Genomic DNA, 19,439 nt, shown 5'->3' on the forward strand with positions numbered 1-19,439 from the left:
CCAGATTTGTATTGAAATATATGATATTATACCTGAGCCATAAATTATTAATTGATACTCCATCATTGTAACATTTACCTGCTACCACAACTGCCACCACACACACACACACACACACACACACACAAACACACACTCACACACACACACAACCACCAACTTAAGACACACCTCAGAACTCTAAAAATATTCCCAGGCCTCTATTCTAACCAATACTAGGGTAGCCACTCAAAACAGATTATAGGATGTGATCTGTCTTCAAATGACACCTACCTGAGAGTAAGAATATAATTTTTGTTTCTGGAGATCACCATTTGTTCTTGGATTCCAATGAACTTTACCATTATATAAATCTTTAAGAATTTCAAGTGTCTCATTGAGTGTTATAGTTGATGAAATAAACATGGTGAGATATCATCAATAAATTATGAAAGTTAGAAAGTTCCCTTGAACATAACATAGTCATTATGCCTTGCAAAACACTTTAAAATTAAGAACAAGCCTTTATCATCTGCTATTAGATTGCAGGTGAATATCAGTCTCATTTTTCTGTCGTTAACTCCAACTTTTTCATAAAGAAGAACTCTAAAGACTCTGGGAGATGTAGACTCTGACCAAACATTAAAGGAAATAATGAATACATTTGTCAGCCATGAGACATTTCCTAATTAAAACTGTGAAGTAGAGATTTGCAAGCATTTGCAACTCTTGAGAATCTAATGGATATTGTTGTCCTGCTGAGTAGCAAGGTTATGGCCTGTTTGTACACACTAACTCTTGTTGATTATCAATAAGATGTTTTCCCAGAGTTTGCTGGAGATTTGAGTCCTGAAAACATTGGTTCAATTCATGTTTAGTTTATATATTTCTCATAGTTATTGATGTTTCTCATGTAGTGTATGAGATATTTGGAAAAAAAAAAAACTTTAAGCCAATAAATGCCTTTTTTTTCCCCTGAAAAGTTGGCATTAATGTGAAATCTAGGTTCTAAAATATATTAATTCATAAAAAAATAGAATTGGCCATGTGGCTAATAGGTTACTATAAACATAAAAAAACAGCTTTCCCTTTGTTTCTACCCAATACAGGAATATATACATATGTACAAGCATGGACAAAGAGCTTACCACACACACACACACACACACACACACAAGCTAAGAATAGACTTAGAAGCTTCTGTGAAGTCCACTATGAAAAGATCAAACATGAAATACTTCATAATCTCCAAAGTACCAATGAAATATTATTACAAATATCACTGTTGCATTAAAATTATGATCAGTACAACTTTTTGCACATTAAATAAATTTCAAGTTTCAGCACGAATTGAAAGAAATACATCCAACCTAGTTGCTTAATTATTCTTAGCATTAAATAATCTTTATTACTTCAGAAACCACTTGAGAATCCTCTGTTAACCTAGGACTGGTATTATAATCATTGACTATAATTGTGCTTTTGCTTAGGTTAATACAAATTTCTGATGAAAAATAAAAATTTGATGAATCAGTCTTGGCAGATTTTACTATGAGAGATCTAAAATGGATATGCTAGCTCAAATTGTGGTGACAGCTAATACCACAATACAGGCTGAGCAAGTTCCCTTGAAACTAGTCTTTTTGAGAGGATTTTAAGGGAGTGATAATAGTCATTGTCTATATAACAAATAGGTTAAATAATGTGACTCTAACCTATCTAAAGCATAATTTTATTTTTGCCTTTTATTGACTGTTAAAATGTATTCAGTAGAGTGAATATTCCTACCCTATAGAAAAACTTGGTCAAATCCCAGTCCTTTCTGCAACAGCCAGATCTCTCCGCATGTTAAGTCAGATGCACAGCCTCAGTTTGGTAATTAGCACGCTCACTCCACCTTATACACATATATGAAAGGCAAAGTGTTAGTCACTCAGTCGTTTCTGACTCTCTGCAATCTTACTAACTGTAGCCTACCAGGCTCCTCTGTCCGTGGAATTCTCCAGGCAAGAATACTGGAGTGGGTTGTGATTTCCTTCTCCAGGAGTTTCCAACCCAGGGATGGAATCTGGATCTCCTATATTGCAGGCAGATTCTTTACCATCTGAAAATTCAGTGTATCATCAAATCTTCCCACTCATGTTGTCTTCTGGCCAGAAAAAAGGAAAGAAAGGTAAATTTGGTTCATTCTTTCTGTGCCATGCATTTCTTTTTCTTGCAATGCCTCCTAGCTTGCTAGTGAGTTTCCAACGCCCACTCACTTCTCAGCATTGATATGAAGAGGTGAGAGAGTACGATTGGTTAGGAATGATGGTGAAGTGAGTGAAGTGAAGTTGCTCAGTCGTGTCTGACTCTTTGCAACCCCATGGATGGTAGCCTACCAGGCTCCACTGTGCATGGGATTTTCCAGGCAAGAATACTGGAGTGGGCTGCCATTTCCTTCTCCAGGGGATCTTCCCAACCCAGGGATCGAACCTGGGTCTCCTGCATTGCAGGCAGACGCTTTACCGTCTGAGCCACCAGGGAAGCCCCTAGGAATGATGAGAGAGCAAAGGACTTATGTGATCTAGTTATATTATAAATTGACCTCTCTCTGAATCAGTGATGTCTTTAAAAGTCACTGTTGGGGCATGTATATGTGTATGTGTCTGCGTGTACATATGCAAGCTATTTGGAGGTGTTCTGCTGGATCTCTCTAATTACATTTACCTTGGCCAAGGTACATAAAACTCTATGCGTGTAACTCTGTGTCCCTGAACAGCCAGTCCCTGTCCTTCTTCTTATTGTTTGAGTCCCTGTAACCAACCAGATTGCAAACATCCTGAAGGTAACACACTCCCCTGTGAGATCCACATTTGGCCCCCCAGATGATTTGTAAACTCTCTGCCTCAATCTGGGAGTTCAAATAGAACAAATCAACCCCCACTAAGTATTCTGCCACCAGAGTCTACTTTAGCTTTGTCAGATGTGAGACTTTCTCAGGTGTGAGTTTTGCACATTTGGAAAAAAACAAGAATTCAAAGGTCTCTTACATACCCAAGGCAAAGCCCCATCCCTAAGAGTTGAAGTAAAAAGCACCCTTCCATTCTCTCTTTCCTACCACCTTGGGGGATTAAAGGATAGGGACTAGAGAATAATAGAACGGCAACATCTCTCTCCAAAGAAATCTCCTTAAACTCTCCCTTTACATCAGGGGTCTCCAACCTCTGGGATCTAATACCTGATGATCTGAGCTGGGGCTGATGTAATAATCAGAAATAAAGTGCACAATAAAAGTTATGTGCTCAATTCATCCCGAAACTGTCCCCACGTCCCTGATCCATGGAAAAATTGTCTTCCATGCAACTAGTCCCTGGTCCCAATAAGGTTGGGGACTGCTGCATTACACCATTCATCTGGTTGAGGTGTTTAAGAGTTATGGAAACAATTGTGATCTAGTTGATTGTAAAATATGAGGACTTTCCCCCTCATACTCACTTTGTTTTTTTTTAAATCCTTTTGACTTCTAATCAAAGTTTTAACATCCCATTACAAATGTTACAGTGAATTACTATTATTCCTAATTCTGCAGCAGTGATCAACCAAGTTGCAGGATATTCTAATAGTCATTAGGCAGTAGTCCAAATGACACCTGAAAAGGAAATATAAGAAAAATAACAGTAAGACTATTTTGAAAATTCACTTATAGGTGACAACAAATAGTATTTTCACTTGTGTTTATCCTCCTAGTTTTTTTTAAAAATCAGGTTTTAATATCACTTTAATTCTTTTAAACTTTAAAACTGATTTTTCAAGGCTTAAATTTGTCTTTACAAATTAATAAATATAAATAACAACATGAAAGTACACACAAATATCTCTCAAGAATCTCAAGACGGTCCCATACCTGGACATGAGGTGAGAAAGCAATCTCTCACCTTCTTATCCTTTCCTCCAAATTGTAGCAATTCAGATGTCATTTTTGCCTATATTTGTAATTGTAAGGAAAACCAGATTTGACATATTTTCTAAACTTTTGCATTTCAGTGAACAGTATCATCTGACTTAATTTTCTGTACAAATTCTTCAGAATGACAAAACATATAAAGTTGTATGTAAAAATTAAAATTATGTTCAGTTTCAGATTGGCACTAGCTCTCAAGATGGATGGGAAAATTGCTTATTTACTATGCATCACAAATCCTACAACAATTCATGTTAATCAGGTCCCATTGCTTATACTGTTTTAACTCACACCCCAAAGAAAATTATGTTACTTTTGGAGATACCAGTCATGATTTGTGAATCATGAACATCATTTGAACAACTGAGTTATGGGAACTATGCCCTAGCTGAGGGAACGTATGGTACTTGGCCAGGAGTATATACACCCCATACCTGTTCCGTCACAGATTGATTTTAAGGCAACCTTTTTGCCAGATACATTTAAAAGCAAAAATCTTGGATTAAATGACCCTGCAACTTTGAAAAGCATTTTGAACAGATTTTGAGGAGTTTGACAGGTTCTTATAAAGTTATACATACAATTCTTGTATTGGCATGTTCACTTCAGAAAAGAAAACACATGTCCATATAATAATAGTTGTTATCTGGTATCATGTAGACAAAACTCTTTACCCATTTTTTAATGTCTTTTTTATTAACCAGATGCTGAATTAACTGGTAATTTGTTAGGTCCAAAAATGGCTGCAAATTTGACTGTAAACACTTATAGTTTTCTTCTGATAAACTCCTGTATTTTAAAAATCAGGTTCATTACAACATAATTTATAAATGGCAAAATTCACCTTTTTTAGGTAAAGAGTTCAATGTATCAGTTGAGTAACCACCACCGGAGTCAAGTTGAAATAGTCCCATCCCCCAAGAAAGTTCCCTTAGTTTCTTACAACCACTGAATCTGATTTCTATTCTGACTTGTTTTATTTTTCTGTAGTTTACTTTTTCTGAAATGTCAAAGCTATAATCATAAAATGTATAGCCTTTGAGTTTGGTTCACTTAGATAATGTTTTTAAGTTATTTATTTATTTATTTATTTTTGTCATGTTGGTGAGTGTATCAGACATACACTCTTTTCACGTAGGGTTGTATTTTACTGAATGGATGCACCACAAAACTTTTATTCTTTTCCAAGTTAATTTTCAATTGGCTTGTTTCAAGTCTGGTCAGTTTTGAAGAAAGCTATTACAAGCATTTGTGTACAGTACATTGTATGGACATGTGTTTTCTGAAAGTGAATTGCATGCTAATACAAGAATGGTATGTATAACTTTATAAGAAACTGTCAAGCTCTTTAATCTGTTCAAAATGTTTTTCAAAGTTGCGGGGTCATTTTGCTTTCTCAACAGCAAGGGAGGAGAGTTCCAGTTGTTCTGCCTTCTCTCCAGCACATGATATTATCTGTCTTTTTATTTTTTTTTTCCATTTGAGTCACTCTGATAGGTGTATGTTGATAACTCATTGTCTAAATCTGAAGGTCTCCATATCAAGGTCATCTTAAGGTCTGATTCTATTTACAGCTTTGCCTCTTTGCTTGACCAGTTTATCTCAATCGGTTGTTTGTCTTCTCTTGCTTTCTGTCTGTCTCATAATTATTCTTTGAATTTCAAATAGTATATGTAGGGAAACCTTAGAGACTTAAATAAGTAAAATTATCCAGGAGCATTAAGTATATCTCTCTGTCAGTGTATTAGTGTGAAAGTTTGATCAGTCTGTTCAGTCACTGGGCTGCGTTTGGATGTTGTTCTTATTATAGTTACCTTTGGAAAACCAAACCTTTCAGATTCTTTTAGCAATGAGTTGATACTACCTTGTACTTAGTGTGCACCCTAGATTGTGCCTGCTCATTCTTCAGCTTTCAGTACTGCTTGCATAGCTGCTTCATTGAGGGGTCTCTCTCCACACTCTTGCCCTCTTTTTGATGGTAGACTATCATGATCTGTTTTTAAGTGGAAGACTCATGGTGGGTGGAAGAGGGATCCTCCATTCTCTTGGTCTGGCCTGTGGTCTTAGATTCTGTGGTTCTGAGCTCTGGAGATGGAACCTTCAATGCATCTCCTCCCTTGTCAGTCAGTATCTGCCATAAAACCATAAGAAGTCTTGGGTAGGAGATAATCTTTTGCTCCTTACCACAGAGTGACAAATTTCTGTGTTATTTTTGTTTTGTTTGTTTCTTTGTTTAAATCAGTCCAGAATTCTGGGTCCAAGTAGCTTTACTGTACACCCTCTAGAGGCAAATAGCTTTGCTCCAACATTTCCCTGAGTGTCACCTTACCTTTGTTTTGGATTGTCGGTAGTAATTTCTTACCTTCTCAAAGTGCTGGGCTAATGTTGCTTATTTCAAGTAACAAACTCATGGTGGGACCAAGGGTATTTCTTACTCTACTCTCTGAGTCACATGGATTTGGCTTCTACTCCTCCCTCGATGACAGTTTCTCTCTGCGGTTCACCTTACTTTTGGTGAAGGGAAGTTTTCCTGCCCTTTTTCTAGGGGCAGATGACTTTTTCTTCCTATTCCCCCCTCACAGGCAGAGGACCTTTATCTTGCTTCTAGGAATGAGACAGTCTGCTTCCCCTTCCCCAGTGGTTTAGGGGATTTCCTTTGTATGAGAGGAAAGTCTAGCGAACAGGTTGGGTTTTATGTGTGTGAGACACACAGGGTTCCCTCTCAGTTCTCTTACTGTGCCTTCAGTTTTTCTTTTGTGAACTCAGTGACAGGAGTCTATTGTATAAAGCTTTCCCAATAATTCTTAACTCTCACATTAATTCACACTTGGTTTTAAAAATTTTTACCATTTTAGCTTTTTAAAAATACTATTTTTATGGCAGTTACCTCTTCCTCCTTATATTATGGAAAAGGTATCATTCATGTGCCTTGTTTTTGCTGGAAGAGGACTGCCATTCTGGATTTCTTTTCATGTTTCCTTGGAATCCCAGCTTTTATTTGGACTCAACAAAAATTGTAATTTTGTGGATTATTGGTCTTTCTTTTATTGTTTTGTGTTTCAATATTCTTTTATGGCTTTCAGCATCCAAAGTGGAACCTAATTCTGCAAGTCTATAAGTCCTTAATAAAAATGAGAATTTGAAGAATGAGGTTGAAATATTTTTAAAACTGCTTTTTCTTCCTTCACCTTAGCATTAGAATCAATTTTTAAAAGTATCTGAGTTCTACTATGGATACATATGAATCCCTTGTGATGCTTTTAAACATCCACAGTTTACCCATAAAGGCATTTCACTTGAGGCAAAAAGATTTACATGTATTCTACTTTTGATAAACTCATTTTGTATTACATTTTAACTAAAAAATTATTGAAAGTAGTGATGGATGTTTTCACTTTGTGAAAAGGAAAATTGATTAATGCATTATATTATCAGAAAAAATATGTTATTATTAAAGAGATGGTGAAGGATGATGTGATTAAGGGTTATCTCAAAATATGATTATTATTTATTGCTAATATTTCTAGTCTTATACCTATATAAAACATTTAATTGCTAAAGATTTCAGACAGTAGTTGAGGTGTTTACTGAAAATGTAGCTGTCATTCTGAAAGAGTTTTCATTCAGTTTGAATGCATCTGTCAAATTATAAATGGGGTGAAGGATTAAACATAGGATTAAGCAAACAGTTCGCCCTAACTTTGCCCTCTTTGTCCACAAAAAAAAAAAAAAATCACTGAAAAATGCTTTTTTTAACAGAGTAAATTGATACCAGCACTGCAAAATTGAAGAGTATATCATCATTGATCAGAGTTGATGGGAATTTCTTATCTAGAATTCATATGGGACCACATTGACTAGACTATGAACAATCATAACCTAAAATATTGTAGGTGCAAACTTCAAATATATAGTCAGTATGATCCCTATCAAAATACCAATGCTATTTTTCACAGCACTAGAACATATAATTCTAACTTTTTTTTTTTAAAGTACCACAAAACCTCTCAGTTAGCAAGGCAATCTTGAGAAAGAAGTTCCAACTAAAAATAACTTTACACAGTGAAGAAACTCATCAACAAAATGGAAAAGCATCCTAATGAATGGGAGAAGGTATCTGAAAACAATATATTTGGTAAGGAGTTAATAATCAAAATTTATAAAGAACTTATAGAACTCAACATAAGAAGTTCTATTAAAAACTGGCAGAGAATCTCAATAGACATATTTCCAAAAGAGACAGCCAACAGACACGTGGACATGTGTTCAACAGCTCTAATCAGTTAGATGCAAATCAAGCTCACTAAAAACCATTGTATACCTGTCAGAATGGCTATCATCAAAAAGATAAGAGAGTGACTGCAAGAATGTAGAAGAAAGGAACCTTCATACTTTGTTAGTTGAAACAGAAACTGGTATAACCCCTATGGAAGACAATATGGAGCTTATTTAAAATATTAAAAATAGAAGTACTATAGATCTAGCAATTTTATTTCTGGATATTTACCAGAAATAAGGGCTTCCCTGATGGCTCAGATGGTATAGAATCTGCCTGCAATGCAGGAAACCTGGGTTTCCCTTGAGAAGGGCATGGCAACCCACTTCAATATTTTTGCCTCGAGAGTCACCATGGACAGAAGATGCTGGCAAGCTACAGTCTGTGGGGTCGCAAAGAGTCAAACATGACTGTGCAACTAAGCACAGCACACAAGAAATAAAAGCACTAATTCAAAAAGACATAAGCACTACAATGTTCATTGGAACATTATTTATAGTAGCTGAGACATGGGAGCAAGTGTCCAAAGATAAATGAGTGGATAAAAATTATGGGATGTACATATGCACATAATGGAATATTATTCGTCCATAAAAATTAATGAAATTTAATCATATGAGCAACACTGAGTAACATGGGTTGACAGATAGTACTGTGCACACACAATGGACTATTACTCAGCCATGAAGATGAGTGAAATTTTGCCATTTGAAAGAACATGAATGGTTCTTGCATAGGAACCTGGAATGTTAGGTCCATGAATCAAGGCAAATTGGAAGTGGTCAAACAAGAGATGACAAGACTGAAGATCGACATTCTAGGAATCAGTGAACTAAGATGGACTGGAATATGTGAATTTAACTCAGATGACCATTATATCTACTACTGTGGGCAGGAATCCCTTAGAAGAAATGGAGTAGCCATCATAGTCAACAAAAGAGTCCAAAATGCCATACTTGGATGAAATCTCAAAAATGACAGAACGATCTCTGTTTGTTTCCAAGGCAAACCATTCAATATCATGATAATCCAAGTCTATCCCCCAATCAGAAACATTTAAGAAGCTGAAGTTGAACAGTTCTATGAAGACCTACAAGAGCTTCTAGAACTAACACCCAAAAAAGATGTCCTTTTCATTATAGGGAACTGGAAAGCAAATGTAGGAAGTCAAGAAACACCTGGAGTAACAGGCAAATTTGGCTTTGGAGTACAGAATGAAGCAGGGCAAAGGTTAATAGAGCTCTGCCAAGAGAACACACTGGTCATAGCAAACACTCTCTTCCAACAACACAAGAGAAGACTCTACACATGGACATCACCAGATGGTCAACACCAAAATCAGATTGATTATATTCTTTGCAGCCAAAGATGGAGAAGCTCTATACAGTCAGCAAAAATAAGACTGGAAGCTGACTGTGGCTTAGATCATGAACTCCTTATTGCCAAATTCAGACGGAAATTGAAGACAGTGGATAAAACCACTAGACCATTCAGGTAGGACCTAAATAAAATCCCTTATGATTATACAGTGGAAGTGAGAAATCGATTTAAGGGACTAGATCTGATAGACAGATTGCCTGATGAACTATGGATGGAGGTACATGACATTGCACAGGAGACAGGAATCAATACCATCCATAAGAAAATGAAATGCAAATAGGCAAAATGGCTGTCTCAGGAGGCCTTAAAAATAGCCATTAAAAGAAGGGAAGAAAAAAGCAAAGGAGAAAAGGAAAGATATACCCATTTGAATGCAGAGTTCCAAAAAATAGCAAGGAGAGACAAGAAAGCCTTCCTCAGCGATCAATGCAAAGAAATAGAGGAAAACAACAGAATGGGAAACACTAGCGATCTCCTCGAGACAATTAGAGATACCAAGGGAACATTTCATGCAAAGATGGGCACAATAAAGGACAGAAATGGTATGGACCTAACAGAAGCAGAAGATATTAAGAAGAGGTGGCAAGAATACACAGAAGAACTGTACAAAAGATTTTCATGACCCAGATAATCACGATGGTGTGATCACTCACCTAGAGCCAGACATCCTGGAATGTGAAGTCAAGTGGGCCTTAGGAAGCATCACTACGAACAAAGCTAGTGGAGGTGATGGAATTCCAGTTGAGCTATTTCAAATCCTGAAAGATGATGCTGTGAAAGTGCTGCATTCAATATGCCAGCAAATTTGGAAAACTTGGCAGTGGCCACGGGACTGGAAAAGGTCAGTTTTCATTCCAATCCCAAAGAAAGGCAATGCCAAAGAATGCTCAAACTACCACACAATTGTACTCATCTCACACGCTAGTAAAGTAATGCTTAAAATACTCCAAGCCAGGCTTCAGCAATATGTGAACCGTGAACTTGCTGATGTTCAAGCTGGTTTTAGAAAAGGCAGAGGAACCAGAGACCAAATAGCCAACATCCGCTGGATCATCGAAAAAGCAAGAGAGTTCCAGAAAAACATATATTTCTACTTTGTTGACTATACCAAAGCATTTAACTATGTGGATCACAATAAACTGTGGAAAATTCTGAAAGAGATGGGAATATCAGACCACCTGTCCTGCCTCTTGGGAAACCTGTACACAGGTCAGGAAGCAACAGTTAGAATTGGACATGGAACAACACACTGATTCCAAATAGAAAAAGGAGTACGTCAAGGCTGTATATTGTCACCCTGCTTATTTAACTTATATGCAGCATACATCATGAGAAACGCTGGGCTGGAGGAAACACAAGCTGGAATCAAGATTGCCAGGAGAAATATCAATAACCTCAGATATGCAGAACACACCACCCTTATGGCAGAAAGTGAAGAAGAACTAAAGAGCCTCTTGATGAAAGTGAAAGAGGAGAGTGAAAAGTTGGCTTAAAGCTCAACATTCAGAAAACTAAGACCATGGCATCTGGTCCCATCACTTCATGGCAAATAGATGGGTAAACAGTGAAAACAATGGCTGACTTTAATTTGGGGGGGCTCCAAAATCACTGCAGATGGTGAGCCATGAAATTAAAAGACGCTTACTCCTTGGAAGGAAAGTTATAACCAACCTAGACAGCATATTAAAAAGCAGAAACATTACTTTGCCAACAAATGTCCATCTAGTCAAGGCTATGGTTTTTCCAGTGGTCATGTATGGATGTGAGAGTTGGGCTATAAAGAAAGCTGAGCACCAAAGAATTGATGCTTATGAGCTGTGGTTGTGGAGAAGACTCTTGAGAGTCCCTTGGAGTGCAATGAGGTCCAAACAGTCCATCCTAAAGGATTCAGTCCTGGGTGTTCATTGAAAGGACTGATGAAGCTGAAACTCCAATACTTTGGCCCCCTGATGCAAAGAACTGACTCATTTGAAAAGACCGTGATGCTGGGAAAGATTGAGGGCAGGAGGAGAAGGGGATGAAAGAGGATGAGATGGTTGGATGCGATCACCAACTCGAAGGACATGGGTTTGGGTAGACTCCGGGAGTTGGTGATGGACAGGGGGGCCTGGCATGCTGAGATTCATGGGGTCACAAAGATTCGGACAGGACTGAGTGACTGAACTGAACTGAACTGAATGGATCTTAAAGGAATTATGCTAAGTGAGATGTCAAAGAATTACAAATACTATAGGATTTCACTTGTATATAGAGTCTAAACAGACAAAAAGCCAAATGCACAAACATAAAACAAAACAAATGAACAAAAATTTATAGATACACAGAATAAACATGTGATTGCCAGAGGGGATAGATGTATTTGGGAGGAGTAATGGAGAGTGAAAAAGTTGGCTTAAAGCTCAACATTCAGAAAACGAAGATCATGGCACCTGGTCCCACCACTTCATGGGAAATAGATGGGGATACCGTGGAAACAGTGTCAGACTTTATTTTTTGGGGGCTCCAAAATCACTGCAGATGGTGACTGCAGCCATGAAATTAAAAGACACTTACTCCTTGGAAGGAAAGTTATGACCAACCTAGATAGCATATTCAAAAGCAGAGACATTACTTTGCCAACAAAGGTCCATCTAGTCAAGGCTATGGTTTTTCCTGTGGTCATGTATGGATGTGAGAGTTGGACCGTGAAGAAGGCTGAGCGCCGAAGAATTGATGCTTTTGAACTGTGGTGTTGGAGAAGACGCTTGAGAGTCCCTTGGTTGAAAGGAGATCCAACCAGTCCATTCTGAAGATCAGCCCTGGGATTTCTTTGGAAGGAATGATGCTAAAGCTGAAACTCCAGTACTTTGGCCACCTCATGCGAAGAGTTGACTCATTGGAAAAGACTCTGATGCTGGGAGGGATTGGGGGCAAGAGGAGAAGGGGACAACAGAGGATGAGATGGCTGGATGGCATCACTGACTCGATGGACGTGAGTCTGAGTGAACTCCTGGAGTTGGTGATGGACAGGGAGGCCTGGCGTGCTGTGATTCATGGGGTTGCAAAGAGTCAGAAACGACTGAGCAACTGAACTGAACTGAACTGAAATGTGTAAAGAGACTTGAAAAGTACAAACTTACATTTATAAAAAGCAAGTCATGGAGCTGTTATAAACATCATAAGGAATATGTTTAATAATATCCTAATACCTTTTGGAATAGATGATTACTAAATTTATGATGATATATTTTTAATGTATGTAAATATCAAATCACTATATTGTATACTTGAAACTAATATAATATTGTATGTCAACCATATTTAAATTAAAACGTTCATAAGGTAAGCTATAAATACAGATATAAACAGAACTCCAGACAAACTGATAAAATGAGGAAAACAATATTTTTTTTCTGGCAAGACAATTCATTTTTTATAAATATATTAAATATTTGGTAAAGTTAATAAACTGTTTTTATAGTGTTTATCTCAGGAGGGCCACTTCAATGATTATACTGGCATCTGTCCTCTGAAAATACTTACAACATGAAATAAATTTATATCCTATTGAAGTAAGAATTTAAAAGAAAACAGATATTACAAACAAAGAAATGCAATTATTGGTAAACATATTAAAAGGGAGGTTTAATGCAGTTGGTGAAACTATGATCACTTTTGGTCACATTAATATAAGTATTTCTTCAAATTTACCTCTTTTATGAATACTACTTTAGTTTCTTTTTTGCCCGCTAAGGCCTTTGCCCAAATATTCATAGCATTACATTTCTCCCATCTATGTTTTCATCAGAGCTATTTTCTAAAACAAAAAGGGTTTCTTTTTGTAGGATATTTGTGCTGCATCTTTGCCTCTTATATTTTCACAAGCATCTATCACAAACTGTCATTCATGACTTAATTAACTGTTAAAACTAATAGCTTCAGGACCAAATTTTTGTAACTTACACAGACTTAAATATTTTGGCAAGTCTTATAGAACACTTCACTATAAGACTACTGTATTATTATAAACTTAAAATGTGGAAAAGGAAAAAATAAATTTTGTTTCATAGCGCTTTAAACAATTTTAAGAAGTTATCGAATCAATACTGGAGTGCGTTGACATTTCCTACTACAAGGGATCTTTCTGATCCAGGATCGAACCCACGTTTCCTGCTTGGCAGGCAGATTCTTTACCACTGAGCCACTTGGGAAGACCAATATGTTCTAAATGCTAGATAATAAATGCAAAATCATTTTAAAAATAATTTCTATAATAATTATGTTCTAGAAAACTGTGAAGTTCAGATTAATTTGAGTGTTTAAATACATGGATAAGAAGCAACTTTCCTAATAGTTGTCAGGATACTGCGGATGGTAAACCAGATGAGATAAATATGATTATTACAATTACTATACATTCTTTAGAAAAAAATAATCAAAAACCTAGAAAGATATAATATTTATCAAATGCCTAGTTTCAAACTATAAGCACCTTAATTATGGGAAGACAAATCTATTTCTTATTAAACAACTCTTTGAGATCGCTCTTGGAATATTAGATAATTTGCTATTAAAGTGATACTCAATTTTCTATCTTATCTCAGAAAAATTTTTCCCCTTACTCTGTTTTCTGTCTGTTTTTGTTTACTTTCCCTTTACTCTTTGAATTAAGAGCTGTTGCCCTGTAGTAGCAGAATACAAATTACTCTTTATTGAATAAAATTGACCTATCTGTGCATTACTGGCATTCCAAATTCACTAGTACATTCAACTTTAGAATATCAAGAATAGAAATCATTCACTCCAGTATTCTTGCCTGGGGAATCCAAGGATGGGGAAGCCAGGTAGGCTAAAGTCCTTGGGGTCGCAAAAGAGTTGGACACAACTTAAGCAACTAAGCAAAAATGATAAAAACAGCATGGGCTTGGTGATGATGAAAATAACAAAAATACATCCCTTATGAGGAAAAAAAAGAATGGAAACTATTTACTTCTTATTGACCTTTTCATCACATAGCACTTTTTAAGTAGTAATATTTTCATCATCCAGGGTATTTACTAAAAGAGAAACACTTCCCAAATTTTACTTTTAAAGCTCCTGAGAATACTGGTGGCATATGTCAAACCATGGGGTGTGATATATATTTAGCCTAATTAAGACATATGTCTCTATATGAAAGTCTGTGTAAGTTCATATGTGTGATTTTTCTCTCTGATTCAGTTATTTGTAGGTGGTACCTATGAAAAACAAAATTTTTTTTATGGTTCCACATATTTGAGTATTTGAAAGGATCTAGTGGTTAAACTAAGAATTTAATTTTTCTTCTAGGTATTTGGTACTGTATGGAAATACAGGAATGATAATCATATTGAAACAGAGTATTCTTCACTGATATTCTGGAGTAAATAAGCTAATCAAACACACATTCCCACCCCCCTGTTATTTTTTCCATCCCTTGGATTTGTAGTGCTTAATTTATTCATTTTTTTAAATTTTACAAATATTTACCAAGCCTTTAGTATTGATCTCTACTAGGGGTTTCAAGCATAAATGATACTTGTATCCTGTCTCCTGTTCCCTAGAGGCAATTGGAAATGTTGGCTTGTCCATACTTTAAGAAACTTAACAAGGCAATAGGTGGAAAGTATCAAGAATGGGACACAGATATAGTTCTAAGAGATTTTAGAGGACCGATGAATTTCACAGGAATAATAAGAAAAGATATGTGTAACAGACAAAAAGTTAATTTGGCCTTAAAAGAGAAGGATTTAGAAAATGCAAAAATGCAAAAAAAAAAAAAGGAAACTACTTCTTATTGACTTTTTCATCCATAATATTTTTTAAGTAGAAATATTCTCATTATCCAGGTAGTCTTATTATAAAAATTCTTTTCAAGACTGAAATGAAAGGAAGCAGAAAAGTGGATTTCTCTCTAACACAAAGTCTATGTTTTCTCCAGAACAGGACAACGATTTGCTGAAAGTAGTATCATCCAGTGCAGAAGCTTAGATCATACAGCTTATAAAAGGGTTGAGGTGAAGTGAAGTCGCTCAGTTGTGTCCGACTCTTTGCGACCCCATGGACTGTAGCCTACCAGGCTCCTCAGTCCATGGGATTTTCCAGGCAAGAGTACTGGAGTGGGTTGCCATTTCCTTCCAGAAGGCATTGTGGTGTGTCATTCAGAGGAAAGTTAGAGTTATTCATGAGGTATTTGTGAGTCATTCACTTATGTGCTCAAACAATATTTATTGAGATCATTTTATATATGAGTAATATTCTAAGTTCTGGAAATTTACCAGCGAACAAAACAGATAATATTTTCTAAAAATATATTGAAAAATATCTTGAAAGCACAGGTTTCATAGATGACTAAAAGAGGGAAAGCATAACCCTAAGATATTTTATTTTTGACAGAAGTCTTGTTTGCTTCCTAGATTTGCAATAGCAAACTTGCCTATGGTATCTGTTTATACATGACCAGTTTTATTTGGTTCCAGCCTCACACTTATCCTAGGAAACTGTATTATGTGTATTTATACCTTTTTTTTTTTTTTTTGTACTCATACCTTTTGCGTATTCCTGAGTGTGCCACACCCCTCCCCCAAAAAGAAATGACTACTCAGACCTTCCTTAAATGATATATATCATCTCTTTTATCTTTTACCTATTACTTTTATTTTCTATTCACTATTCCTATGCAATTGGAAAGAATCAAAGTTCCCATCAAAATATGCATTTTGGCTCTGAGTTTTTCACATTTTTGTTGTTTAGTCACTAAGTCATATCCAACTCTTTGCTATCCCATGGAGTGTAACCCACCAGGTTCCTCTGTCCATGGGGTTTTTCCAGGCAAGAATACTGGAGTGAGTTGCCATTTCCTTCTCTAGAGTTTTTCAGATATAAAACAATAAATCAGCTATTTTCCAGTTTAATATGCAATATTTAGACAACTTGAATGAATGTATTTTAATGCTGCTACTATATTTTGTGGATAGTAATAGGCTGATAATGGTATGAAATTTTGATATACATTTGTTTTCTTCTTTGGTTGGTACACATCTACTTCCACAGGATAGCTGTGCTTCCCTGGCTCCAAAATTAGCACATTTTACCTCTGTTACTAAAACAAGTTTTCATAAACCTTTATTGTACATTTTGTGTCAGAGTTACCTTGATATTTTAGCTGTTAGGATATTTAACTTCTCTCAAATAGGGAAATTTCAAATAGTAAAATTTAGCTCACAATTATTTCAAGTAAAGAATAAAATGTACCTTTTTTATATTAAAAAATGTATCTGGGAATATACATGAAAAATATCATTCTGAGATAAATGTTCCCGAGATATGTGTCACAATGTTTATCCATGAAATGTTCACCGTTTTTCCTTTTACAGTATTTTTTATATATAAAATTACAATGAAATTTAGTCCACTCAGAAACTGCATATTTTTAAAGAGTATAATATTTTGTATTGCTACTGTACTAGCTATATATATCTAATATTCTCTGGCAATTTTGCCGCAAACATATTGCAAAGAACTTTTCATTTGATGGCAAGAAAATTCATATTTATAGAAATCAAAATGAACTAAAAATGTTTGAGATTTATCATTTATTTACTTTCAAGGTGAACTCCAACTTCATAGAGCAGGGGTAATTTTGTTTTCCAAACAAAACAAAGGATATTGGCAATATATAGACTCATTTTTGGTTGTCACAACTGGGAAAGGAGGTGCTCCTAGAACTTGATAGATGGAGACTGGGGGTGCTAAACATCATGCCACGTTCAAGACAGTCTTCTATAACAAAGAATCATCAGGCCCCCAATGTCAATAGTGCCAAAGTATGAGTATCGGCATAATTGCACTGGTTCCTGGTCGGTCCCCAAGTCTCACAGAGCCATGTCATGGGCCTGGATGGATGCTAAGCCTGGACTTGGTTGTGCTCTGTCTGAGGAACCCATTGTGTGGGCATAAGCACTTTTTGAGCAAACAGCCGACAATAGGGCAAATAGAAAACTTTCAAGTGCCCCTGTCTTGTAGAGTGAACAGTTTCATGGTAGGTGCCCTGTGGCCACATTTAGTCGCTCGTGTGACTGTTACAGACATTATTTAATATCAGAAGACAGACAAGCCTTACTGTTCAGCACACTCAGCAGCAAAGTTCAGGGAGACTCTAGGTCCTTCAGGGATTGCCTCTCCCGATACCTACACACAAAACCCTGGAAATAAACACGCATCATCATAAAGAATCACTTATCTCTATAGTTCATGAGGATTTTACATGTAATCATCTGAAAAATGTTCCACACATGTACTTTTAAATTCACAGGGGAAAACAACAGCAATGCATTATTTTTCTTCTGTATAATCCATAATACCCCTGAGGCTCTTTTCTGAATTCTCTTTGTTATCCCATGAACACTCTGGGTGTGGCTCCACCCTCAGGCATTTGCCTGTCCTGTTCCTTGTGTCTGGGATGCTCTTCCATCAGATGTCCCCTTGCTTCCTTGCTTCTCTCCTTTACCTCTTAGAGGTTTTTGCTTACAGACTGCCTCCTCAGACAGTCCTTGCTGGCCAACTGATCTCAAATTGTATACCTACACATATTCCCCACCTAAATCCTTACCACCAGTCTCTGGTTACTTTTTTTCTTTAGTACTTATCCTAGGTATATAGTGAAAGTCACTCAGTTGTGTCCAACTCTTTGCAACCCTATTGACTATAGTCTGCCAGGTTCCTCTACCATGAAATTCTTCAGGCCAGAATACTGGAGTGGTAGCCATTCCCTTTTCCAGAGGATCTTCCCAACCCAGGGATTGAGCCCAGGTCTCCTGCATTGCAGGCAGATTCTATACCATCAGATCCACCAGGGAAGCCCTAAGTATATATTGTTTATTTATTGTCTTGCTAGAAGAATGTAAGCTATGAGGTATCAGAGGTGTCTGTTTATTTCATTCTTTGATAGGCTCTGAGGGTTTAGAACAGTGCCTGGCATATAATAGATATGCAAGGAATATGCATTAAGTGGATGAATGGGGCCTTTTATTTGGCTATCATTACTCCCCTGGTGGCTCAGACAGTAAAGAATCTACCTTCAATGCAGGAGATTGGGATTCAGTCCATGGGTTTGGAAGATTCCTGGAGAAGGGAATGACAACTCACTCCAGTATTCTTGCCTGGGAAAATCCCATGGACAGAGGATCCTGATGGGCTACAGTCCATGGGGTCACAGAGTCAGACAAAGCTGAGCAACTAACACTTTCATTTTGAAAATAGTAATTAAAGTGATTAAACACAACTAAGGATGATTGAAGAATGATTCTTTTTTCTAAAATAAGGGATAGTTAGTTGAATCATTATTATTATTCTTTGATTATCTTAAGTTACTTTGATACTTACTGAAATTGTTCTAATAAAGAGCTTCTCTGATGACTTTTAAGAAATCTAAAATTTTACATATTTTCATAATTCATTTGAACTTTGTTGCTGTTCAGTCATTCAGTCATGTCCAACTCTTTGTGACCCTATGGGCTAGAGCATGCCAGGATTCCCTGTTCTTCACCATCTCCTGGAGCTTGTTCAAACTCATGTCCATTGAGTCAGTGATGCCATCCAATCTCATCCTCTGTCATACCCTTCTCCTTCTGCCTTCAATCTTTCCCAGCATCAGACTTTTTTCTAATGAGTCAGCTCTTCACATCAGGAGGCCAAACTATTGGAACTTTAGCTTGAACATCAGTGCTTCCAGTGAATATTCAGGGTTAATTTCCTTTAGGATTGACTGGTTTGATCTCCTTGCTGTTCAAGAGACTCGAGAGAGTCTTCTCCAACACCACAATTCAAAAGCATCCATTATTTGGCGCTTAGATTTCTTTATGG

General features: G+C 36.6%; 1 protein-coding gene and 1 non-coding gene across 2 annotated transcripts in view; one reads left to right on the plus strand and one right to left on the minus strand.

Annotated features, from left to right (window-relative positions):
* LOC132343034 (low-density lipoprotein receptor-related protein 1B-like) overlaps window positions 1–19,439 on the plus strand; it is a 1,281,806-nt gene that overhangs the window by 1,242,079 nt on the left and 20,288 nt on the right. The window lies entirely within an intron of this gene.
* On the minus strand, window positions 2,434–2,505 carry TRNAC-GCA (transfer RNA cysteine (anticodon GCA)). Its single transcript has one exon. It is a non-coding gene; the product is annotated as a tRNA-Cys (tRNA).

Source organism: Bos taurus, chromosome 2 (assembly GCF_002263795.3).
Source record: "Bos taurus isolate L1 Dominette 01449 registration number 42190680 breed Hereford chromosome 2, ARS-UCD2.0, whole genome shotgun sequence".
NCBI lineage: Eukaryota > Metazoa > Chordata > Mammalia > Artiodactyla > Bovidae > Bos > Bos taurus.